Genomic DNA, 26,657 nt, shown 5'->3' with positions numbered 1-26,657 from the left:
CAATTCAACCATAGAGCTTCTCAAATCTGGTGCCTCCTAAAATATCCCTGCATTTTTGTTCCTTTATACCATAAAAAAATCATCAACAAATCATGTCCCCATCAACAAATCATGTCCCTCCAAATTCAATAATCTGGTATTTCTCAAAGTTATCCACTCTTTAATCCACATTAAACTAGTTGCTTGATAATACAGTTCAAAGTTAGGCAGGCCAAAACCACCCATCATTTTAGCATCTTGTAACAACTTTAATTTTATTCTTGCCTTCTTTCCCTTCTGTTGAAATATATTTCAACATCATTTTATTCAAATCTACAAAGAATTCCTTATTCAACTTTATTGGAATTGTCTGAAATAAGTACAAGATTCTAGGCAGAATATTCATCTTAATAGTTGCAATCCTACCAATCAGATAACTGCAAATTTCCCCATTTCACCAAGTCTTGCCCTATCTGTTGCTTAAGCTTGTTATAGTTATTTTCTTTAAGTGAGCTACACCTTGCTGTCAAATGTATCCTCAAATATTTTACCTTGTTTGTGATCTGCATCTTTGAAATCTCCATCAATTCTTCTTTTTGCTTTTTCAGCATATTTTTAGTCATTATCTTCGTTTTATCTTTACTGATTTTCAAACCAGCTACTTTCCCAAACTCTCCAATGGTTTATTTATTGATATTAATGGTTCTTCAATGATAAAGACCTTTTTATTCCATCAAGCAGGCTTGGCCTGATCTCTTCCCTTTTTAAAATATGTAAATTTTAATCTGTTTTTAAATTATTGGGGTATTTTAATTTGTCTGGGCCAAAAAGTTTAATTTGATTTTATCGGGTTTTTAAATTTTGTGTATTTATGTATTTTATTGTTGGCTGTTCACCGCCCTGAGTCCTTCGGGAGTAGGGCGGTATACAAATCAAATAAATAAAATAAAATAAATAAATAAATAAATAAATAAATAAAGACCAGGTCATCTGCAAAGGCTTGCAATTTATATTCTTCTTTTTGAATTTTCATACCTTTTATCTCTTTTTCTTCTCTAATATTTCTATTTAACACTTCCAGCATCAGTATAAACAACAATGGGGACAATGGGCATCCTTGTCTAGTACCTTTTTCTATCTCAATAGAATCAGTCAATTCTCCATTTATCATTACCTTTGCCGTCTGCTTAGAATATATAGCTTCAATTGCCTGGAGCAATTGAAGCTATATATTGAACCAAAGCCCATCTCTTCCATTTGGAGTGTCATAAATCACCAATTTACATTGTCAAAGGCTTTTTGTGCATCTAAAAATATCAAGGCCATCTGCTTTTCAGGATGTGCTTCATAATATTCTAAAGTATCCAAGATTATTCTTATATTATTTCTAATTTGTCTTTTTGGGAGCATCTTAATTTTTTTCCCATTCTTCCTGTACATACTCTTGAGCTGGAAAAGGCTTTGGTGTATGCAGTATGCCTAGAAACAAGTGGGGGGGGGGTCTGTGGCTTTGGGAACCAGCTTGAGGAGAGGGCTTTGATCAAGCGTTCATCAGGGTAGAGAATCCCTCAAAGATCTCAGCTGCCCTAATTCAGACTTTATGCCAGGGGTGAAATCTACTTACCTTCCCAACTGATTTGGAAGGGCACGTGCTTGCTTGGACCCTCTGCGCATGTGCAAATCCTTCTGCACATGCACAGAAGGTAAAAAACAGCTCACTTCCTAGTTAAAACAAGGAAGTAACGACGACTGGGCTGGTGGGCGGAGCCTCATGCTGCCATTGCTACCGGTTCTCCGAACCACCGGCCGCCATTGCTATCGCTTCGGCTGAACCAGTCCGAACCCAGAGCATTTCACCCCTGCTTTATGCATGTAAAATTATCTTTTTAGATGACTTTGAACAGAGGAAACTGGCTTAGAAAGCTAGGGAAGCAGACTTTTATTCACCAAAGTATTTGATACATAATGCTAAAAAGCTATCTTTCCACTTAGAAGCATTGATTGTTCGGTGAGGGAGTGGCAATGTCCCAACCCCACACTCAGATACAGTGGCAATGTCCCAACCCCACACTCAGTAGTGAAATCTAAAATTTGTTACTACCGGTTTTGTGGGCGTGGCTTGGCGGTGTTGGGGTAATGTGACTAGGTGGGCATGGCCATTTTTTTTTACTTTTAAAACCATTTTTTCTACAACCTCTTTGGCAAAGAGGTAAAAAAATGCTTTCAAAAGGCTCTGACGATCCCAGCTGAGTTGCCTGATCGGCAGAGGCTTTTTTTCTTTTAAAAACCTTTGACGATCCCAGCTGAGCCACATGATCATCAGAGACTTTTTTTTTTTACTTTTAAAAGCATTTTTTTGGCTGAAGAGGTTGTAGAAAAAATGTTTTGAAAAGAAAAAAAAAAGCCTCTGATGATTGTGCGGCTCAGCTGGGCATGGGGGGGGCAGGGATTTTTGCTACTGGTTCTCTGAACCACCCGCCTCCATCACTACCAGATCGGGCGATCCGGTCCGAACCGGGAGCATTTCACCCCCGCCCACACTTCAGAGAAGACTTTTCCAAGTTGCATAAGAGTAGATTTGTTTTCAAAACAAATGCTAGATGCTGGATTCTAAAATAATTGCTGCTGACTAGGTTCAGAGACTTACATTCATATGTAAGAGGAAGTCTTGATAAGAAGAGCACCAATAACGCAAGAGACAGAAGTTTCTTCATGTCAGCTTTTCTATTTTAATGCCAGCAATGCACAATAAGTTATCTCATCTCTCCATTTACAGTACATCCCACCTCCAATGGGTGAGGAGGAGTTTATGATTGGCTTCTGAAGGGCATTCCTTTTCATCTTGTTTGGATGAATATGATTACAAGGCTGTGATCAGCTCACACAGCCTGGTCCAATATTGCCTTATTATGGGATGCCTACCATATCAGTTCAAAAGTATATCTAGAAAAAACAATAACAAATAAAGTCAAGTTGATATAGTCCTTCTTTGCATGAATCTTTCTATCAGATCTTTTGAGATGACCAGCTATCTTAGAAAGGTAGCAGGGATGAAAACCGAAACGTTCAGTTGAAATAACAGAGTTGGAAGGCACCTTGGAGATCTTCTAGTCCAACTCCCTGCTCAGACTGGATTCCTTATACTACTAATTCTGTTTTTTCTTCCTACCTCAGCAGTACACTTTTTTTTTTTTTGGTTATATATTTTATGGACACATTTTTCTTTAGTAAGCATAAAAACTCAATATCTATATAAATAGTGTATTGTCTGAGTACAATTAATTTTAAATAGCAAAAAGAAGGTATACATAATAATAACCATAATATGCATATCATTAATAATAATCACATAATAGTAGTAGTATTAGCTTGACCGTACTAAAAAACCTTCATTGTATAATTAATCATTCTCTTAATCTTTTTAGTTTCTAACCTCTGTTTCTATTTGTTAACCACTGATAAAACGAACCCCATGTTAAGAAGTATTCTGTTTCTTCCTTCTCCTTTATTTTTAGTGTTAATCTGTCCATCCCTGCGCATTCTAATATTTTTTTAATAACACTTTCCTCTGAAGGGATCTCTGCACATTTCCACTGTTGTGCAAAGACAATTCTCGCTGCTGTTAACACATGTAAAATCAAACATGAATTCCCTTTATTATATTCTTCTGATAAAATATCCAACAAAAATATTTCTGGTTTAAAATCAATACGTTTCTTTATCATTTTTTCTAACCACCTACCGGTATGTATTTTTGTCCAATATTTTTTTGCCTTTGGACATGTTCACTGCATGTGATAGTACAAAACCGGTAACTGATTACATTGCCAACATTTGGAGCACATGTTTTCAAACACCTTTGCCAATCTTGCTGGTGGTAAGTGCCACCTATAAAACATATTATATAAATTTCCCTTATAGACAGCTGACATCGTTAATTTATAATTTCTGTCCCACAATTTCTGCCATTTATCTAACTCTATAGTATATCCAAAGATTTTGGCCCATACTATCATTGTTTCTTTCAGTTGTTCTTCTTCCATTTTAATACTCAATAAATAGTTCTACATTTTTTTATTAGCTTTTCATCTGTGCCTAATAATATCTGATCTAATTCTGTTGGTTCTCTATAAAAACCATACATTTTTACATCTTTCTCATTTCTTGATTGTGTGGCCACCATGTGAAATCAATCCCTTGATTGTTCAACTCTTGTTTAGCTTTAAGTTCCCCTTTTTCATTCAAAATGTCTTTATATCAGGGGTGAAAGCCAGAAGGTTCTGACAGGTTTTGGAGAACCGGTAGCAGAAATTTTGAGCAGGTTGGAGAACCAGCAAATACCACCTCTGGCTGGCCCCAGAGTGGGGTGGGAATGGAGATTTTGCAATATCCTTCCCTCAGGAGTGGGGAGGGAATGAGGATTTTGCAATATCCTTCCCCTGCCATGTCCACCAAGCCACACCATGCTCACTAAGCCACGCCCACAGAACCGGTAGTAAAAAAATTTGGATTTCACCACTGCTTTATATCTTATATTTTTTTCCATATTAACATCATTCAGATGTATCAGTGCCTCCATCGTGGAAAGCCAGACTGGTATTTTCATATAATGTTTTTCTTTGATTTTTCCCCATGCTAACAACAAAGCATTTCTAACATAATGTCTGTGGAAATATTTATTCACCCCAGTGAATAAATCCAGTTGAAGATCATATCCCTCCAAAATTAATAAACTTTTATGCCTCAGATTTATCCATTCTTTCACCCATGTAAGTGCAGAGGCTTCGTAGTATAACTCCCAATCTGCCAACCCAACCCTTTGTTTTTGGAGTCTTGTAGCATTTTCAGTCTTATTCTATCTCTTTTCCCTTGCCAAAGATATTTTAACATCCTTTTATTTAGCTCCTCAAAGTATTTTTTTTCTAACTTTATCGGAATTGTTTGGAACAAAAATAATAATCTTGGCAAGATATTCATTTTTATTGTAGCTATTCTTCCTACTATCGATAAGTGCAAGTTTTGCCATTTCTCCAGATCTAGTTTAATATGTTGCAACAGCTTAGTATAATTATCTTCTTTAATAGTTGCACATCTTGCTGTTAATTGAATTCCTAAGTATTTTACTTTCTTGACTATCTGAATATTTATCTCCTTCATCAATTCTTTTTTTTTTATTTGTAACATTTTTAACTGATATGTTAGTTTTCTCTTTATTTATTTTCAATCCTACAACTTCACTGTATTCTTCTATTTTTTTATTTTAATAATTTGGGTCCAGTTTCTTGCGCTTCTTTTAGAATAAATGTGAAAAGCCTATAATCTGTATTTTCTTTTCTAATTTCTGAGTCTTGTCTAAACTTTCCGTTTAACGCTTCCAATGTTAATATAAATAGTAGAGGGGGAAAAGGACATTTAGCTGGATATCTATACAGCTCTCTTGCACTGAAAACATTCTACAAATATAGACTGAATCTGTACAATCACATCCTGTTTTGGGATGCAGTCCATGCAAACACATGAAAGGAAAATGAGGGATGGAAGAATTCACCCTGTTCTGCAAAAGGAATTTGACTCTAATGGTCGAGTCAAATCTAATTGCTTTGATCTGAAAAATTGGGGTTTGAATTTCAAGGGCACTTTTATTATCTTTTTGTTTGTTTAGAGTACGTGATTCAAGGAGGTTGTGCTATGCTTCCTCCATGCACCTAAATAATTAGGAACATGATCTAAAAGTTGGATATGTACTGTACAAATGAAATGTAATCTGATACAGGTGCCTGTAAAAATCTTTCAGGACTAGTGAATAATTCACTAATTAGAAATAGACAGCACTAAAGTGACATTTTACAAATAAGAAGCATAGATTTGTATTTACAGTAGGTATTTTTAATGTATTTTTTCTCACTTATTCTGACAGCATCAAGCAATGTTATACCTTTAAGGATATAAAATCTGCCACAAGTGCAGATATAATCTCAATATAAGAAAGATGCTAAAATGTATGTTTTTTATAAAGAATTAACAGAATTAGACTAACAGGGATGGATGAAAAATTAACATGGAACGCTGTTACCTTCCCACCAAAGGTGGTCCCTATTTTTCTACTTGTATTTTTTATGTGCTTTCGAGCTGCTAGGTTGGCAGAAGCTGGGACAAGTAACGGGAGCTCACCCAGTTACGCAGCACTAGAGATTCAAATCGCTGAACTGCCGACCTTTCGATCGACAAGCTCAGCATCTTAGCCACTGAGCCACCACGTCCCTTATTCTATCTACTAAGTATCAAGATGGAAGGTGAGCAAGTAAAGGAGACAATGATAGTCTGGGCTAAAAAAATTGGTTATACAATAGAGTTAGATAAATGGCAGAAATTGTGGGATAGGAATTATAAATTAACAATGTCAACTGCATATAAAGAAAATCTTTATAAAATATTTTGTAGATGCCATTTTTCACCCACAAGGTTGGCAAAGGTGTTTAAGAACATGTCTGCTAAATGTTGGAAATGTCAACAGATACCGGGTTCATATTATCATATGTGGGGGATATGTCCAAAAGCAAAAACCTTTTGGACAAAAATATATACATGGTTGGAAAAAATGATAAAGCAACATATAGATTTAAAACCAGAAATATTTTTGTTGGGCATTTTACCGGATAAGTATAACAAGGGGAACACATACTTGATACTTGAAGCAGCGATGAATACATTTGTAACTTGAAGAAATGTTATCTGATTCCTAGTGCTGCCATCCTTAAATCCTGCTGAAGTCCCTTTTCACCCTTCTGTATTGTGTAGGACTCAGCCAATATTCTATGAGTTTCAGATAACGGATCGATCTAAGTCTAGGTGTTGAGCCCCTTTATTGTTAAATAATAACAATAAAGGGGCTCAACACTTAGACTGCAGAAATACATCTACAACTAGCCTCAACTGCTCAGAATTTGAAGCAATAGATGTGAAATAACTACTAAAACCTGGGGTGAACAAGCTAAAACTTGGGAAAAAAGGGTCCTAACAAAACTTAAATCTTACCGATCTTGGTAAAATATTTTTGGGTGAATCTAATTTCAGTGTACTTTCTGGTCGATTAAGAAATCAAATCGAGCTACAAATAGAGGTATGGGATAAGCATGTCAATTGGTATATGTAATAGACTTTTGTAGGTTACCCTATATATGTAATGGGACAAGTTTATTTCCTTCTCGCGTTGTGATGTAGACCGCTATAGATTTAATGTTTGTTGGATGTATAAGATAAAAACAAAAAGAACTTAAATCTTACCAATCTTGATAAAATATCTTTGGGTGAATCTAATTTCATTGTACTTTCCGGTCGATTAAGATGTTTTTCCTAATATCTTGCTCAAGCATTCAGGTATAGCCTACAACAAGGGACAGAACATACTGCACCTGGCTATTGCTGATTCTTGGTCAAAAGATTTTTATTGTAATTTTGCAACATTTATAACACTACCTTTGTTATCCAGAGAATATACTGTACATCCATTTGTGACTTGCTCAGAAAATACAGTACATCTTTGTAAGTTGTAATACTGAGTTTAATAACAGGTCAGGATCATCTTCATCAATACCAATGAAAGTTCCATCAAGACCTTCAACCTTATTTCAAAGCAAGAAAAGCTGGAAGAAAGAAAATATGAGCACGGTTTTGTGGTTCTTGATTGCCATCCTTTTCTGCTTTGCCTTGGGTGAGTAGCCAAAGTTAAAGCTTTCAATACCCTTTCTACAATGGGTATAATTTTGGGTATTGTGCTCATATGTTTTAGCCTTCAGTTTCCTAATCATCTTGATATGTTTCAATTTTTTAAAAACCTTTTTCACTAATGTAAACAGTTCTCAATGACAGTACTGTAAATCTATTATTTTCCAGCCATATCCTCCATTTCAAAACAACTGCAGATTATTCTAGTTCTGCCAAACCTCATCAGAAGTTTTTAAACTTCCCATTTTTTACCTTGAACATTGAGTATTCTTTAAATATGCTGGTCCTACTGAATAAATGCATGTCTCCCTCTCATTGTTTCAGTTTCACCATTTTGCCTTCACTTCTATTGGAACCAACTACTGAGTTAAACAATTGAGAAATTGAGAGGTAAGGAAATTCTGGAGCTGTAGAAATTAATCATATTTATACAACCTAGATTTTGCTTCTTCTTTTTTTCCACAGCTGAAGGTCTTACCTGCATCGTGTGCAGAAATTTGGAAATGGATACTTCAAAATGTCTCAATGAGAAACCGACAAAAACGTGTATTGCCAAACCAGGTTTCTCATGTAACATTGTCAAATTTTCTGCAGGTATGTATATTTTTACTTAAAATCTGATATTATCCAGAGAAAATGGACATGACATACATTTTCCTATTAAAAACACAGTAGTTTATTTACACCCCTCTTGTTTTCTATGCTCTGGATAGAGAAGAAAGTAGAGAGGGAGTATGCAGTTTATAGCTTTTAGCTATCAAATTCTGCACATTCTGTTTTACCACTCTGAGAATTCCCATCCCATTTGGGAATGGATACCAATATTTTGAGGGTACCAGAAAGGGGAAAGCTGTTCAAAGGAGGTTTCTTGGATAGTTTCTCCGGGTTTATTGGTCAACCAATGATGTACCGTAGATGTGCTAATCTATTTTCTTGGTTGGAAAAAGCAAGGTGTATATTCGCAAGCATGCATTAAGCCAATACAATGTAATTTGACTAAAGTAATGAGAAAGGTGGGTACTTTTGAAAGCAAATGTTGTGAGCATCATGACCTCTGCAACACACCATAAGAAAACAATTCATGCTGTTCCAACATCACCACCAATTCAGCACATATTTTTTCTTTTCTCTTTTTTCAATTGTTTTTTCTTTCCCCAAGCTTCTAAAGACTATGCTGCAGAAAATGATCAGATCAGTCCATTGTTGTAAAGATGTGAAGGCTTGCTTTTGGATATGGCTGTAATATTGTAGATGTTTTTCTAGTTCCATTGAAAAAGCATGAGTTGCAAAAGGTGTGATCCTTCGGTCTGTGCTTGTTCATTATTCTAAACACTGGTTCTCGTCTTTCATCAGGAAGATATATGTATTTATGTGTGTGTGTATGTGTGATTAAATTAAACCAAATTGTGGAACGAAAGACAAAACTTGCCACATTTCTAGCCATCAAATATTTAATATAGATTTGCCTATAAATAATAAATTGACATCTGCAAAATGCAAATTACAAATATTTGTTTATCTATCTGTCTGATATCTAATGACTCCAATAAACTTTTGAACATGAGATCAATTTGTTGTCTAGCCTATCAGAAATCATTTGCATCAACTGGATCATCAGAAGAAGGTCATCACTGTCCCCAAGAAACCTATTATGATATGTTTGCTTTGTCCAAATAGAGAAGGAATCATGGTATTTTCTGGGAATTTTTTGGATTCCCCCCTGTTCTTGATAAACCTCAACCACACTCCAACAATAAAGGGCCATCATGATAGCAGAAAGCATTCACATCTGTAAAAGGAAAGTCAACTTTCTAAATCATAGGAAGGCATAAGGCATGCCACACAATTTTTTTTGGGTTCCAGGTGAACATCTGGATGTTGGAAGAAATATCCATTTGATTCAGTTCCAAACCAGGAGAAAGGCACTGGAGACAAACTGGAGACTGGAGGCTGATTGGAAAGAGGGTCCATTTATTAATTTTTTTTTTATTGAAAAAGTTTTCAAATACAAATTCCCCCCCCTTTTTCCCCCCTCTCCCTCCCCCCCTAACCCCCCCTCCCCACCCATCCCCCCTGAGACTTCTTCATAACAAAAAAAAAACCTAATTCATAACAGATTACTTACTCCCTCCTCTAAATATTGACTTTTACTTACTAAAAATATTATTAATATTATAACATCCCCCTTTATCCATACATTTCAGAAAAGAGAAAAGAAAGGAAAAAAAAGACATTATACTATAACATTATAGAATAACTTCTCCACTTTAAAACTATACGATAAGTCCTACTTTAACATTTAATCTTCTATATATATTACTATAACATTTCAAAGCGGCCTTCCCCATAAAATCTAGTTTAACATTTATTCCATTTATTTATTCCACTCTATCCATTTCCTCCACTCCCCTAAATATATCACTTAAAAATCCCTTTTCTTAGACTAATCAATCTACTAACTAGCTTATTCACCCACTATCATGCAAAATTACCATACACAACATTTCTTAATATCTTTGATTCACTGCCCACACTACTTAAAAATATATGTCTATATTTTCCATTATATCTAAATAAAAAAAAAAGAAAAGACAATGACTTTAAATTTATAATCCATATAGTATCTTCTTTGAGGTCTTTCCACTGGATTGGTAGAACCAACATCCATAATCGGGTAACATAGCTTGCTGGTGCAACAGTTTATTCAGGATCTTCAATCATATCTGCCCCCATCAGTAGTAAATATCTTCCTATATGTATAAAAGTAAAAACAACCACCCGAGTGACATTATAATTATATTCCATATAGTAATAATTGTGGGTTTCATCAGGATTATTAATTCCCATCATCGTAGTGGGTAACAACCCGATCTTCTGCATGCCCCAGCATAATTCTCTTGCCTTGTGATTCAAGATAATATAATATGTTTATCAACACAAAAAGAAATTCCAAAGTGGATAATTCAGATCCATCAGTTTAAGGCTCGTTTCACGTCCCCAGATTATGGCCATGCAGAGATCTGCCACAATCCTCAGGATGATATTAACCAATACGTCGCCTCTTCTGTGTTTACACATAATCATTCATATTTTAAAGTCACTGGCTTCACTGTTGCCTGATTTAGAAATTTCTATTTTTATGCCACCTATTTCTTTTTTTCTTTTCTTTTTGTGGGTTTGGTTTCCATCCTGGTTTCCTTTCTACAAATTGTGTATCATCTGGTCGGTTTTTATTCTGCTTTGTAGATTGGTCTTGTTGGTTTTGTTTTTGTATCTCATGTTTCTTTTTTATCCCTTGTATATCCCCTAATTGGTTTCCATGCTTATCCTTGCCTTGATAAGTCATCACATTAAGGTTAGATGCCACTTCTCTCAAATTTGTAGATAGTCCAGCTGGGGTATCCAATAAATCCAAAGGCAATTCATCTGGTACAGTCTCTGTAATTCGATATTTTACCTTTATTTCCAGCTCCTTCTGCTTATCCTGTATTATACCTGAAGATGTTAAGTTCATTTTCAACCTATTTTGATAAAATTCTTCCGCTCTTTCAACAGTATTTAACTGATATCTTTCTCCTTGGTATCTAAATATAATACCAACTGGGGCGTCCCACCTGAATGGGATATTTCTCTTTTTTAACTCATTCACCAGAAAACCAAATTTCTTCCTTTCCATCAATATCTTAGGTGGGAGTTCTTTGTAAATCCAAATCTTTCTTCCATACAATTGCAAATTAGAATTGAAGGAATTTTGAACGATATTATTCCTAATTTCCTTATCTGTAAAATAAATCACCACATCTCTAGGCAATTGCCTTTGCTTGGCAATCCAGGAGTTTATTCGATAAACTCTGTCAATCCTCCAAAACACTTCGTCAGGTTGAACCTTTAGAATCCCAGCTAGAATTTCAGAAGATATTTTCCTTAAATCATCTCTATTATTTTCCTGCAAACCTCTTAATCTTATCGCATATTCTGTGAAATTATATTGTACCATTAAAATCTCTTTTTCAATCTTCTGTTGCAGATTTTCTGCATTACCATACTTTTGATCAGCATCCATTTTAGGTTTTTCTTCTAAGCTATTATCCTGAGTGTTTGTCAAATCATTTTCAATTTTTTGAATTCTATTGTCCAATTTATCTTGACTTTCTTTCATTTTAGACTCTAGTAAATTAGTATTTGTGTCCAACTGTATCATAAATTCTGTAAAACCATTAGCCACTTTTGAGAATTTTTTCTCCAAAAAATCAAACTTAGATTTCACCAATTCTTTAATTTCCTGCTTAAATTTTTCAAGTTGCTGATTCACAATCTCCTCCCTTCTTTCAATCTCCTCTATAAAAAATTCTATTATATTAAAATCAGGTTTCTGAGACTGAAGAGTTAAGACTTGTTCCTTTAAGTTGTTGGTGGGGGAATCTCCCCCCTTCTTGTTTATCTGACTTTATGAGTCTCAGTGCCATGTTTCCGCCCAGGCAGGCTTTGTTAAAAAAAAAGCAAGAAAAAAAAAAGACTTCTTTCCAATCAACAACAATATCAAGTCTCCAAGGGAAAAAAAGAGAGAAAAAGACACAGGAGCGAAGTTTTGTCTACAAATGTAGCCAGTGGTATTTATTCCGCTACATTGTAGTAATAGAAAACGGAAGGACTTTCCCTTTCAGCCTCTCCTCCAGCCGACGCCATTTTAAAAGGCTTTTTTTCCTCTTTCTTTTCCTCCTCTCTCTTAAGTAATTTTTAAAAAATCAGTAAAATACTTGCGGTTCAGTATTACAGATCCAGCTCACATTTTCTTTGAGTAGTCTGTTAAATTTGCAGGCTTGCTTTTGACGCCTGGCTCTGCATTAGCAGAGGTCTCCCAAAGCCCGGAGCAGCGGCTGGGGATACGGGGCATCTCATCCGCTCCATCCCAAAAGTAAAGGAAAAACTTTTGGGACTCCGCAGAGAGTTCTACCCACCCCTGCCGGCTCTATCTCCGTTTCCTCGTGGAAACGGAGTTTTTTCGAGCCGCCATTCCGTTGTGAAGGCGGCTCTGACAGGCAGTGGAAGCTGACGATCCCAAAGGAACATCTGGCAGCGACGAACAGCAAACCGGAAGCAAGAGGGTCCATTTATTGATGAAGCAGAATCACAAGCATGTGTGATTCTAGGCAGCTGACCACCTGGAATTAAGAGTGAGGGGTTTTCATTCCTTCTCTTGGGCTTTGCACTTAAGCTTTCTATTCCTGTACAAGAACATGTATTCTATTGGCTGTTGTAGGGGTCATAGCTTACTCCATTTCTACAGCAGCAGGTAATGCATCCTCTACTCAGACAAATGGATTTTCGCACACTCACACAGATGTGTCCACCATCCACACAACTGGAGTTGTGCTTGGTTGGTTGACTCCTGTGCAAATCACTAGGAAGCAGCATATAAATCTAAGTGCTATTGCCATTGCTATTCCAACCGTGGCAGAGTCCCTTGGTTACGTGATCCAGCTCCTGCTGCTAGGCAACCGACATGTATTTACAATGGTTGCAGCTTCTTAGGATCATTTGATCTCCATTTGTAACCTTCCAACAAAGAAAGTCAATGGGGAAACCAGATTCTCTTAATGACTGCATGGTTCACTTATCAATTGTGGCAAAAAAGGTCTTAAAATTGGGTGTGACTCACTTAACAACGGGCTTGTTTTGCAATGCAAATTGTGGCTTCAGTTTTGGTCGTACTTTGAGGACTCCCTGTACACATGGTAGCAGGATCCTTGGAAGCACTTGGAATAGTTTCAGGAAAAGGACAGAATTGTTGAAAGGCATCTGTCTTTTATTATTGCTTTATATATGAATATCCAGAAGAAAATTCACAGGTTTTGTTCTAAGTCATTTGTTCTCAATCACTGGTACACAAGCCACGTATAGAACTCAGAAATAGTCTAGAAGAGGCTCAGTGTCAGTAACTGAAATGTGAAGTCTTTGCCACTTATTAAGTACTACGATAAGGAGAATATTTGTAGCTGAAGGCTGAATTGTAGGGTCCTTGGTGCTCTCTGAGCATGGTTGTTTTCTTGCAAACGTTTCATAACTGAAGCTAGGTAATGTCATCAATGTTCATGAAATATGTGCAAGAAAACAACTAAGCTCGGAGAGCATATAAGACACGCTATATAAATAGTAAACCCTATAATCCTTTTCTGAAGCAAACAAGATAGGAACCATCTCATGGTGATGGCCACCATTTGGAGAGGAAAAGCAGCAGAATGTGGAATAGGAAAAAGAGAATCTTCCCAAATTATGCTCCTTTTCTGCCTGGGATCGTCTTTTATCTTTTAATTTGGCAATCTCAAGGCATATGTTTGGCCCAAGAAAGCCTCCCATGCCTTTGGAAACGATATACATGTCTTCATAATATACATACAGAGGGGGGAAGAAGGGTCCTAACAGAACTGGAGCCTTACCAATAGGAGCAGAATATCTGTGGGTGAGTCCAATTTTAGCGTTTTTTCCAGTTGATTAAAAAAGTTTTCATAGTGTCTTAATCAAGCATTCAGGTATAGAGGCACAGAACGTAATGCACTAGGCTAATGCTGATTCTTGGTCATAATATTTTAATTGTAATTTTGGAGTATTTATAGCACCATCTTCATTATCCAGAGAACTTACATCCATCTGCAACTTGCTCTGAAAGTCAAGTCTGTGTGAGTTGTAATACTGACTTTGATATCAGCTCATGATTATCTTCATCAATTCTGTCAATGTTCCACCAAATTCTTCAATCTCATTTCAAAGCAAGAGTTGCTGGAAGGAAAGGAAACATGGGCAAGGCTTTGTGGTTCTCAACTGCCATCCTTCTCTGCTCTGTCTTGGGTGAGTAGCCAAAATTAGGGCTTTCCACTCTGTTGCTGCAATGGGTGTATTTGTTGGTACATAATTCATTTCCTTCATTTTGTCTGTTTAGCTGAGCCATACACCAGCCATCCCACTGCTTGTAAGTGAGCAAACTATTTCTGAATGGGGCTTTATGTCCCATTTCTTTTGATCTTTTGACAATTGTATCATTGATTTAATTGAAGGGAAGTTTCAGCTCAGTTTTATATTTTAAAAATGGATAGAAAAAATGGTCAAGATTAATAATGGAATAACAGAGTTTGGAAGGGACCTAGGAGATCTTCCAGTCCAACCACCTGCTCAAGCAGGAAACCTTATACCATTTCAGGAAAATGGTTATCCACATTCTTCTTAACAACCTCCAGTGTTTGAGCACCCACAGCTGCTGGTGGCAAGTCATTCCACTAATTAATTGTTCTAACTGTCAAGAAATTTCTCCTTAGTTCCAGGTTGGTTTTCTCCTTGATTAGTTTCCATCCATTGCTTCTTGTCCTGCCTTCAGGTGCTTTGGAGAAAATAGGTTGACCCCTTCCTCTTTGTGGCAGCCCCTGAGATATTGGAACACCACTATCATGTCATCCCTAGTTCTTCTTTTCATTAAACTAAATATTAATTATATTCATACAACCTTGATTTTCCTTCTTTTTTCAGCCGCTGAAGCTCTTACCTGCATCAAGTGCAAAAATTATTTGTTGAAAACTTCAAGGTGCATCAGTAACAAACCATCAAAAACGTGTATTGCCAAACCGGGTCAACCGTGTAACATTATCAAACATTTTGTAGGTATGTATGTTTCTACTTAAAATCTGGTATTTTTCCATTAAAAATATTCCTCCTGCACATGACAAACATTATCCTATTAAAAATACAATCCCCCTTGTTTTCTCTGCTCTGGGTAGGAAAGAAAATGTGTGTGTTGGGTATGTCATTTCTAATTTCTAGCGATCAAATCATGTACATTCTGTTTTACATCTCAACTCCAAGAATTCCCATCCAAATCAAGAATGGAAACCAATAGCTTGGGCTGGGTGGGGATGGTACCAGGAAGGGGGAAGCTGTTCCAAGAAGGTTTCTTGGATATTTCTTCATTCTTCAGGGTTTGTTGTGCAAGCCTTGATGGAGATGTGCTAATCAAGTTTCTTCTTTTTCAGGTGGACAATTTAAAGCTATATTTTTTCAAGGGTGCCTTATGACAGACATGCCATGTAATATAAATGGTTCAATTCAAGAAGGGACAACTAATCAAAGCATATGTTGTGATGATCGTGACCTCTGCAACACACCATAAAAAAGCAGAGCATGTTATTCCAACATCACCCTCAATTCAGCCTATATTTTTCTCTGGTACTTTCAATTGTTTTCTTTCTCCAAACGTCTAAAGGTTGCCCTTTAGAGAATGATGTGATTAGTCCATTGCTGTAAAGATGTGATGGCTTGTTTGGGGATGTGGCTGTAATATTGCAGACATTTTTCTGGTTCCAGTGAAGAAGCATGAACTGCAAGAAATGTAATCCTTTGGTCTTTACTTGTTCATTCTTCTAAACACCGGTTCTTATCTTTTATCAGGAAAATGTGTATGTGTATGTATATGTGTTTGCGTGTGTGTATGCACACACACACACACTTTAAATGAAATGAAATTGTGAAACTAATGACATAATATGTGACATTTCTTCAATCAACTACCGTATTTTTCAGAGTATAGGATGCACCTTTCCCCCCCCCCCTAAAAGTGTGTGAAAATTTTGGTGCATCTTATAGAATGAATATGGGCATTTTTGGCCTCCTGATTCCTCCATGCATTGCATTTTTGCCCTGCCAGGCCCCCAGAAGCACTCTGCTGTGCTTTGCATGTGCCATTTTAGCCAATATTATACAATAATAAATAACATAAGCCTTTTATGAAACAAGCAAGCTAGAAGCCAGCATCATATTTCATGGTGATGATGAAGGACCACATTTGGAGTGGGGTCTTTCATCTTCACTATGCAGAAAACCTGCAGAATGTGGAATAGAAGAAAGAGAATTTCCCCAAAATATGCTTGTTTTCTGCCTCAGATCACCTTTTAGCTGTTAATCTGGCAGTTTCAAGGCATATGTTAAGAAAGTCTCCAATACCTCTGGAAATGGTAAAAGTGTCTTCATAAGATACATACAGAGGGGGGAAGAAGGGTCCTAACAGAACTTAAGTCTTACCAATAGGAGCATAATATCTGTGGGTGAGTCCAATTTTAGTGTATTTTCCAGTTGATTAAGAAAATGTTCGCAATGTCCAGCACTGAAGTGTAGCCTATGTTTGTCTTGACTTAAAATCCAATATTATTTATGCAGTTTTTATAAAGGTAGCGATATTCACTAACTTATTTCTATTCCAGAATTCTGCATGTTTAATATTATTTTCTCTATATTTGGGTTTTTCTCTTTCTCATAATCGAACATCTTATCTTATTTTGGAGCAAATACAAGGAAGGTGAAGGATGCTTCAATACACAATCTACCTGTAAGGCTACAGGAAGACATGAAGGCAAAAAAGTGATATCACTTCAGATATGGGCCACATTACCCAAAACATACCTGTTGTCACAGTGGCCAACCGTCTGAACAAGGAAGCCCACTGATTTCCCAGATTATGATTATGTGCCTACTTCTTAAAAAAACTTGCCACAGCAATAGCTGAACCTCTATGCACAATCTACGAGGTATCTGTCAGAACCAACTCCTTGCCTGACCTATGGTTATTAGCCACGGTCATACCTAGCTTTAAAAAGGGAAATGCTAGTCTAGAAGAAAATTACAGACCAATGTCCTTGTGCTGTGTCACCTGGAAAGCAGGGGTAAAATGCTCCCGGTTCGGACTGGATCGCCCGATCTGGTAGCGATGGAGGCGGGTGGTTCGTAGAACCATTAACAAAAATCCCTGCCCTCCCCCCCGCATGCCCAGCTGAGCCGCACAATCATCAGAAGCTTTTTTCTTACTTTTAAAAGCATTTTTTCTACAACCTCTTTGGCCGAAAAAATGCTTTTAAAAGTAAAAAAAAAGCCTCTGATGATCACGCAGCTCAGCTGGAATCATCAAAGGCTTTTAAAAGAGAAAACCTTTTTTTTCCTTTTAAATGCCTCTGACGATCCAAGCTGAGTTGCCTGATCGGCAGAGACTTTTTTTCTTTTAAATGCCTCTGACGAGCAGGCAACTCAGCTTGGATCGTCAGAGGCATTTAAAAGAAAAAAAACCCCTTTTTTTCTTTTAAATGCCTCTGACGATCCAAGCTGAGTTGCCTGATTGTCAGAGGCATTTAAAAGAAAAAATGTCTCTGCCAATCAGGCAACTCAGCTGGGATCGTCAGAGCCTTTTGAAAGCATTTTTTTACAACCTCTTCACTGAAGAGGTTGTAGAAAAAATGCTTTTAAAAGTAAAAAAAAAAAATTAGCCATGCCCACCCAGTCACATTACCATCACCACCACCAAGCCATGCCCACAGAATTGGTAGTAACAAATTTTAGATTTCACCACTGCTGTAAAGTCATGGAGTCAATTATAAACCAATCTATCACCCTCCACTTAGAGACAAACAACCTACTCTCTAACAAGCAATTTGGTTTCAGAAAAAAATTGTCCTATAATTTGCAACTCTTACACTGCAGAAACATTTGGACCACACATCTTGACCAGGGTAAAGCAATAGACACAATCTACATAGAATTCTGCAAAGCCTTTGATTCAGTGGTGCACAACAAACTACTGTTAAAACTAAGTTCTTACGGCCTTTCTGGATCCCTACACAAATAGCTGCATTCCTGTCAAACAGACAACAAAATAGGGAGGACCCTATCAAATTCGGCACCAGTTAATAGCAGTGTCCCCCAAGGCACCATTCTAGGAACCACACTCTTTCTTCTTTACATTAATGACTTATGTGATCATATTAAAAGCAGCTGCATCCTCTTCACTGATGATGTAAAATTATTCAATGCACTGACAATACTGCTACCCTACAAAGCGACCTTGACCATGTGTCTGAATGGTCACACAATTGGCAACTCCAAATCTCGACTAATAAATGCTCTGTCCTACACATTGGCAATAAAAATCAGAACACCAAATACAAGTTGGGTGGAAACAACCTCGTAGACGACCCTCACTCTGTCAAGGATTTAGGAGAACTCATCTCAAATGATCTAAGCCCCAGAGCTCACCATTAGCGCACCAGCGTGCCTACCATCCCTGTCCTACTGTCCCCATTTATATGTAATTTCTTTCGTTCAGGTCCATGTCTATATTTACATCTGCTTTCTGTACATGTTTGACAAACTAATAAAATAAAAATAAAATAAACAAGATGGCCTTCAGAGGCACTCAGGCTGTCATCATAGCTTCTATGACTTCCATCAATCGTTTCAACCGATTTTGAAGCAAGTAAGCTGGTAGCCAGTACCAGATCTCACAAAAAAGGGCACCACTTGGAGCATAAAAGCAGCAGAATGTGGAATAAAGAGATTTTCCACCCAAAATATTCTCGTTTTCTGCCTCAGATTTTCTTTTAGCTGTTAATTTGGCAATTTCAAGGCATGTGTTTGGCCCAAGAAAGTCTTCAATACCTTTGGAAATCTTACAAGTGTTTTCATAAGATTCACACAGAGGTGGGAAGAAGGGTCCTAAGGGAATGTGAGTCTTACCAAAAGGCCAATCATGTCTATGGGTGAGTCTAATTTTAATGTGTTTCCAGTTGATTAAGAAAGTTTTCATAACAGCTTAATCAAGTATTCAGGTGTAACCTACAACGAAGTACAGAACAAACTGTACAGGGCTATTGGGGATTCTTGGTCAAAAGATTTTTATTGTAATTTTGGAGCCTTTATAACACCACCTTCAGAGAACTCACATCCATTTGTGACTTGCTCTGAAAGTACGTCTGTGTGAGTTAATACTGACTTTGATAACAGGTCAGGATCATCTTCATCAATACAATTAAAGATCCACCAAATTCTTCAATCTTATTTCAAAGTAACAAAAGCCGGAAGGAAAGAAAACATGAGCAAGGGTTTGTGGTTCTCGATTGCCATCCTTCTCTACCGTGCCTTGGGTGAGTAGCCAAAAATAGAGCTTTCAACAGTATTTCCACAGAGGCTGTACTTTTGGATACTGTACACATTTCCATCTTTTTGTTCACATAGCGAGCTCCAAGTTGCAGGTTCTCTTATGCGTTACAATGGTTAAATAAATGGCAGCAAGTAAAGGTTTCAGAGATCTTCAGTTTCTCCTTCTCCTCTTTGACCGCCATACAAGTTTCAGCGCAACCCATTTTGCTATATAATGGAACCCGTCCTGTAGAAGAAAAGAGATCTTAGCTTATCTCTTAGAACTGTGGCTTCAGGAACAGATTTTCCTTGTTGTTCTATTAGCATGCCTTGATGCTAAGCAACCTCTCACAACTTGTAGACAGCATAAGAGGTTGCATGCTTCATTCCTTCTTGGGCTTCTTGAGGCAAATAGCTCTATTTGTTTGGGCAGTTGTAGGGGGTGAAAGTTTACACTTTTGCAGTGTAAAAATTCCATATATCATGAATGAAAGAGTCTTGGTGGTGCAGTGGTTAGAATGCAGTATTGCAGACTAGCTCTGCACATTGCTAAGAGTTTGATCCTGACTGGCTCACGGTTGACTCAACCTTCCCTCTTTCTGTGATCGGTAAAATGAGGACCCAGATTATTGGAAGCAATATGCTGATTATGTAAACTGCTTAGAGAGAGCTGTAAAACACTGTGAAGCGGTATATAAGTCTAAGTGCTATTGCTAAGTGTTATTGCTATGAAGAGAAATATACATGTCTTAGGAAAATGTTGCAGGATCCAGTCTGAATTGATCACTGGGACCAACTGATGACGCTAGCTAGCCAGACAACACACAAGCTACACACAATTGGGAACCATATAAATACAATGTGTAGCACATGTTCTAGAGAGAGAAGACTTCCTTGATGATGAGCTCCAGCATGAGCCCGAAAACTTGAAAGAGTAAACTTTTGATCCTGGTGACCATCTCAGATTGGGTCCTTTTGCATATTAATTCATTCTGAGCATGGCATTTATAAAACCATAAAAATGGATGAAGCTTTTCCTTTTTCTAAATGTAAAATCTCTGGCTACTGAGATTCTCAAGGTAACCCACAGACTTCCTTGCTTGGAAAATTATGTCATAGCAAATCCCCTCTTCATTTTCTCTGATCAATAAATCCTTTACATCAGAGGTGGGTTTCAGCAGATTCTGACTAGTTCTGGAGAACCGGTAGTGGAAATTTTGAGTAGTATGGAGAACCGGTAGTAAAAATTCTGACTGATCCTGCCTGGTCTATTCTCTGCCTCCTGAGTCCCAGCTGATCGGAAGGAAGTGGGGATTTTTCAGTAACCTTCCCCTGGATTAGGGAGGGAATGGAGATTTTGCAGTATCCTTCCCCTGCCACGCCCACAAGCGATGCCCACCAAGCCACACCCACAGAGCCGGTAGTAAAAATTTTTGAAACCCACCACTGCTTTACATGCTTTCCTTGATTTGGAAAACTAACTAGGGAACTCAACAAACAGAACTGGAAGCTGGATATTCAGAAGTTCTGCTGAGAAATTCTGACCATTCTTGGTAAATAAGTCCTATTGTTATCTTAGTGGGATCTTTTCTGATTAATTTTCATTGAGGCCCTTTGACTTCGATCAGGATAGCAAAAAAAGTTTGAGAAACTTCCCTGATCAATTTTTTTATTGCAAAAGTTTTACAATTACATTTTCACCCCTTTTCCCCCCCCCACCTCCCCCTCAATTTTTTAAAGTCCTAGGTTTACTCAACAACCTTCCATCGAGACCTGTGAGAATTAACATTCCTGAGAAAGTTTCTAAAGATGCACTGATGGTTAGCCACGATGAGAAGAAATGTCTGTTGCTTACAAACATATGTAATCTTTATTGCTGTGTCAAACTGCTCAAAGAAAATCAGGATTTGCTATGGGATGGCCATTAAACACTTACCAAAATAGACTGTCTGTCTGAAGCAGGTCTGTCCATGTTCAATGCTACAAGAATTTGGTTTATGGGTGCATGCGTGGCCTGGAAGTCGAAAGAGGCAGTCTGTGCATTTTATTTTCCAATCTATTTTTAAAAGTGAAACTCAAGATTAAAAAAAATGTTTTTTATTTATCTCGGTAGATCAGTAAATCCAGTAGATTTTAATTTATATTTTGCAGGACAGTTGTCCAAGTCAGCCAAGTTCACTTAGGATCATTCCTGAAACATTATTCTGACCCACCAAAACAGGTTATGAAAATATTTTTCAAAATATCTGGCTGCACCTCTTCTTCTTTTTCCCCATAGCAAAAGCCACAGCACCATACCACCTATCAAAGTGATGCAGAAACAGAAGTACACCTTATAACTGCATTTTCTGCCCCTAAGACATTACCATCCTTTCATAGATGTTGACCTCTGCAAGCAAGCTCTTCAGATCAATGCCTTCCACATGAACCAAAATCAGATCTTATAATGTCATTTTCTCTCTTGATGGATATCAGAGGAAAACAGGGCTTAACACCAGTATTTATAAGATCACTATCTCCATGAATTTGCATAGATATGTTGCTCGTTCTACAAAGTATAGCCAAGGAGAAATATCCAAGGAAAGTCCACACAACGGTGAGTATATAGGATGATTTTATCCAGCAAGGGTTTTTTTGGGGGGTGGGAGAGGGTGGGAGGGAAAGGATAAATAATAAGAAATCAAAGATAGTACCAAAAGTAATAGGTACCAATCCCAAAACATCTGGACCACCACTTGAACACCAATGGCATTGACAAAACCATCGATCAATTGCAAAAGGCAATTTTACTCAGAACAGTTTACATTTATTTATTTATTATTTATTAATTAAATTTCTATCCCGCCCTTCTCCAAATAGGACTCAGGGCGGTGCACAGCCTAAGTAAAAACAGAGCATACAAAATTTAAAAAACAGTATTAAAATAATTAAATATTTTGGCCGTAAAGTAAAACAACCCCCAATTTAAAATCAATTTAAAATTTAGCTCAAGCCAGCCCAGCTAGTTGAAATAAATAGGTTTTCAGGGCCCGACGAAAAATCCGGAGGTCTGTTATTATACGTAACTCTGGGGGAAGGTTGTTCCAGAGGGTGGGCGCCGTCACAGAGAAGGCTCTCCCCCTGGGGGTCGCCAGCCGACATTGTCTGGCGGACGGCACCCTGAGGAGGCCCACTCTGTGCGAGCGTACTCGCCGGTGGGAGGCTATTGGTGGCAGAAGGCGGTCTCGTACATCCTGCAACAATACCCTAAAACCATCACACAACATCTGTCTATCCCAGGTTCTTTGGCAGGACTCGAAAGGTGGATAAATCTCCGAAATCCAGTCTAAACATCTCGCTGTCTGTTTGACCCACCACCATCAATAATAGTATTGGAACTTCTTGCCTATCAACTTTCATTGACTCACTGAGAACAAAAATCCATTCCCTGGAAATCTGTGGCAAAATACTTTTAAAATTCCTACTTCTACACCAGGTCCTACTTATATTTTATGAGGGCAAGTGCTTTGATAGATCACATGGAGAGAAAAGTTTGATTCATATCCCTTCTCTCCCCCCCCCCTTTTTTTTGATATACATTCACTTAAACTCTTTCCCAATTATTGGACCTTCTGTGAAATATCAATATATCCTATTTCAGGTTTTAAAAAATCCCATGGCTTTAAAAAAAACCCCATGGACAACAACAAGGGCCCAAACATTAAAAATCAATAAAAGTATTTAAATTGACCCATCATTTCCTTCTTTGGTTCTGGAGCATTGCCTGAGTAGTAAAAATTGGCTCTAAATCCATTGCACTCTCAAATCATGACTCCTTGTTTAAGTTTCCTCTTCTCTAACATAAGAGTAGATTTGTTTTCAAAAAGTGTTGATGCTGGATTCTAAAATAATTGCTGCTGACTAGGTTCAGAGACATACCTTCATATGTAAGGGGAAGTCTTGATAAGAAGAGCACCAATAATGCAAGAGACAGAAGTTTCTTCATGTCAGCTTTTCTATCTTAATGCCAGCAATGCATAATAAGTTATCTCTGCTCTCCACTTACAATACACCCCACCTCCAATGGGTGAGGAGGAGTTTATGATTGGCTTCTGAAGGGCATGTCTTTTCATCTTGTTTGGATGAATATGATCACAAGGCTGTGATCAGCTCACACAGCTTGTTGTGACAATTCTCACTGCTGTTAACACATGTAAAATCAAACATGAATTCCCTTTATTATATTCTTCTGATAAAATAACCAACAAAAATATTTCTGGTTTAAAATCAATACGTTGCTTTATCATTTTTTCTAACCACCTACCGGTATGTATTTTTGTCCAATATTTTTTTGTCTTTGGACATGTCCACTGCATGTGATAGTACAAAACCGGTAACTGATTACATTGCCAACATTTGGAGCACATGTTTTCAAACACCTTTGCCAATCTTGCTGGTGGTAAGTGCCACCTATAAAACATATTATATAAATTTCCCTTATAGACAGCTGACATCGTTAATTTATAATTTCTGTCCCACAATTTCTGCCATTTATCTAACTCTATAGTATATCCAAAGATTTTGGCCCATACTATCATTGTTTCTTTCAGTTGTTCTTCTTCCATTTTAATACTCAGTAAATAGTTGTACATTTTTTTATTAGCTTTTCATCTGTGCCTAATAATATCTGATCTAATTCTGTTGGTTCTTTATAAAAACCATACACTTTTACATCTTTCTCATATCTTGCGGCCACCATGTGAAATCAATCACTTGATCGTTCAACTCTTGCTTAGCTTTAAGTTCCCCTTTTTCATTCAAAATGTCTTTATATCTTATATGTTTTTCCAGATTAACATCTTTCGGATGTATCAGTGCCTCCATCATGGAAAGCCAGACTGGTATTTTCATATAATGTTTTTCTTTGATTTTTCCCCATGCTAACAACAAAGCATTTCTAACATAATGTCTGTGGAAACATTTATGTATTTTATTTTTCCCATACCATAGAAAGGTGTGCCACCCAAGTTGAAGATCATATCCCTCCAAAATTAATAAACTTTTATGCCTCAGATTTATCCATTCTTTCACCCATGTAAGTGCAGAGGCTTGGTAGTATAACTCCCAATCTGGCAACCCAACCCTTTGTTTTTGGAGTCTTGTAGCATTTTCAGTCTTATTCTATCTCTTTTCCCTTGCCAAAGATATTTTAACATCCTTTTATTTAGCTCCTCAAAGTATTTTTTTTCTAACTTTATCAGAATTGTTTGGAACAAAAATAATAATCTTGGCAAGATATTCATTTTTATTGTAGCTATTCTTCCTACTATCGATAAGTGCAAGTTTTGCCATTTCTCCAGATCTAGTTTAATATGTTGCAACAGCTTAGTATAATTATCTTCTTTAATAGTTGCACATCTTGCTGTTAATTGAATTCCTAAGTATTTTACTTTCTTGACTATCTGAATATTTATCTCCTTCATCAATTCTTTTTTTTTTATTTGTAACATTTTTAACTGATATGTTAGTTTTCTCTTTATTTATTTTCAATCCTACAACTTCACTGTATTCTTCTATTTTATTAATTTGGGTCCAGTTTCTTGCTGCTCTTCTAAAATAAATACCAGGTCACCTGCGAAAGCCTATAATTTGTATTTTCTTTTCTAATTTCTGAGACTTGTCTAATCTTTCTGTTTAACACTTCCAACGTTAATATAAATAGTAGAGGAGGAAAAGCACATTTAGCTGGATATCTATACAGCTCTCTTGCACTGAAAACATTCTACAAATATAGACTGAATCTGTACAATCACATCCTGTTTTGGGATGCAGTCCATGCAAACACATGAAAGGAAAATGAGGGATGGAAGAATTCACCCTGTTCTGCAAAAGGAATTTGACTCTAATGGTCAAGTCAAATCTAATTGCTTTGATCTGAAAAATTGGGGTTTGAATTTCAAGGGCACTTTTATTATTTTTTTGTTTGTTTAGAGTAGGTGATTCAAGGAGGTTGTGCTATGCTTCCTCCATGCACCTAAATAATTAGGAACACGATCTGAAAGTTGGATATGTACTGTACAAATGAAATGTAATCTGATACAGGTGCCTGAAAAATCTTTCAGGACTAGTGAATAATTCACTAATTAGAAGTAGACAGCACTAAAGCGACATTTTACAAATAAGAAACATAGATTTGTACTTACAGTAGGTATTTTTAATGTATTTTTTCTCACTTATTCTGACATCATCTAGCAATGTTATACCTTTAAGGATATAAAATCTGCCACAAGTGCAGATACAATCTTGATATAAGAAAGATGCTAAAATGTATGTTTTTTATAAAGAATTAACAGAATTAGACTAACAGGGATGGATGAAAAATTAATAAAGAAAATATATACTGTAGCTATCTAAAAGTAAAGGTAAAGGTTCCCCTCGCACATATGTGCTGGTTGTTCCCAACTCTAGGGGGCGATGCTCATCTCCGTTTCAAAGCCAAAGAGCCAGTGCTGTCCGAAGACATCTCCGTGGTCATGTAGCCAGCATGACTAAAGGCCAAAGGAGCACGGAACGCTGTTACCTTCCCACCAAAGGTGGTCCCTATTTTTCAACTTGTATTTTTATGTGCTTTCGAACTGCTAGGTTGGCAGAAGCTGGGACAAGTAATGGGATGTCACTCGGTTACGCGGCACTAGAGATTCAAATCGCTGAACTGCCGACCTTTTGATCGACAAGCTCAGCATCTTAGCCACTGAGCCACCACGTCCCTTATTCTATCTACTAAGTGTCAAGATGGAAGGTGAGCAAGTAAAGGAGACAATGATAGTCTGGGCTAAAAAATTTGGTTATACAATAGAGTTAGATAAATGGCAGAAATTGTGGGATAGGAATTATAAATTAACGATGTCAACTGCATATAAAGAAAATCTTTATAAAATATTCTGTAGATGCCATTTTTCACCCACAAGGTTGGCAAAGGTGTTTAAGAACATGTCTGCTAAATGTTGGAAATGTCAACAGATACCTGGTTC

General features: G+C 37.1%; 1 long non-coding RNA gene across 4 annotated transcripts in view; it reads right to left on the bottom strand.

Moving 5' to 3' along the window:
- Nucleotides 1–1,376: 1,376 nt before the first annotated feature.
- LOC117668190 (uncharacterized) overlaps nt 1,377–26,657 on the bottom strand; it is a 36,781-nt gene continuing 11,500 nt past the window's right edge. The window contains exons 2-4 of one of the 4 annotated variants that reach the window (XR_015729368.1): nt 21,584–21,703; nt 7,264–7,363; nt 1,377–2,922 (exon numbers count right to left, since the gene is read on the bottom strand). This is a non-coding gene — a long non-coding RNA (uncharacterized LOC117668190). Of the gene's footprint in view, nt 2,923–7,263; nt 7,364–19,385; nt 19,895–21,583; nt 21,704–26,657 lie in introns of those variants that run through there. The other 3 variants (XR_015729369.1, XR_004592213.3, XR_004592212.2) reach the window with 3 other exon arrangements.

The sequence above is a fragment of the Pantherophis guttatus genome, chromosome 9, assembly GCF_059756535.1.
Source record: "Pantherophis guttatus breed Tessera chromosome 9, ASM5975653v1, whole genome shotgun sequence".
NCBI lineage: Eukaryota > Metazoa > Chordata > Lepidosauria > Squamata > Colubridae > Pantherophis > Pantherophis guttatus.
The sequence above is the reverse complement of the archived record's forward strand: the minus strand, read 5'-3'. Positions and strand labels throughout refer to the sequence as shown.